Here is a 787-nt window from a genome sequence, read left to right on the forward strand (position 1 = left end):
AGTTCAATTTTTTTTAAAGTCATCAATAATGTCATCTTTGCTTTCCCTTTGTACGTAGGTGCACGCTGCTTTATTTTTTTTTCTCTTTCTTCTCTTTCTCTTTTTATTTCTCGTTATCGTTATTATAATTATTGTCGTTATTGCTGTCTTCTCTTTTTTTTCTTTTTCTATTTATCTTTTTTCTTCTATTAGAAATAAGAGAGTAATTTGGAGAAAATAATTGTATATTATTCAAGTATATTCAAGTTGTATAAAATTATACAATATAAAAAAGTATTTATAGGTGTTAAGATATTTTTTGATATTTCTTACATTTAATGCGTATTAGTCTCTTTTTTCACTTTCCATAAATATAATTACCACTTACTACAATATCTTCTCTTTTTCTTCCTTTATCTAAAAGTTTTATTTACTCATGCTTTGCTCTAGGGACATAAATGTTTACATGCTTTTGTATATAAAAATTGACAGATGTTAGTTAACTTTAAAAAATATCACATTCATTTTTCTTTAAAAAATACATGTTATACCGGTAATAAATAAATTAGTAACATCTCTGCTTACATAATGACCAAATAGACAAATAGTAGTAACGGCAATATTAGGTTTCAAGTAGGGATGGCAATTTTTTCCGGCGGGACGGATATCCGCGGGGGACAAATTTGGGGGACAATTTTCTCCCGCGGGTGGCGGTACAGGTCCCCGTTTAATAAATGGGACGAGGGAAGAGGTACCCGCCCCGTAGATATCCGTTTAATATCCGTTTATGTGAAATTACATAAATGTC

The sequence above is a fragment of the Arachis ipaensis genome, chromosome B01 (assembly GCF_000816755.2).
Source record: "Arachis ipaensis cultivar K30076 chromosome B01, Araip1.1, whole genome shotgun sequence".
Classification (NCBI taxonomy): domain Eukaryota; kingdom Viridiplantae; phylum Streptophyta; class Magnoliopsida; order Fabales; family Fabaceae; genus Arachis; species Arachis ipaensis.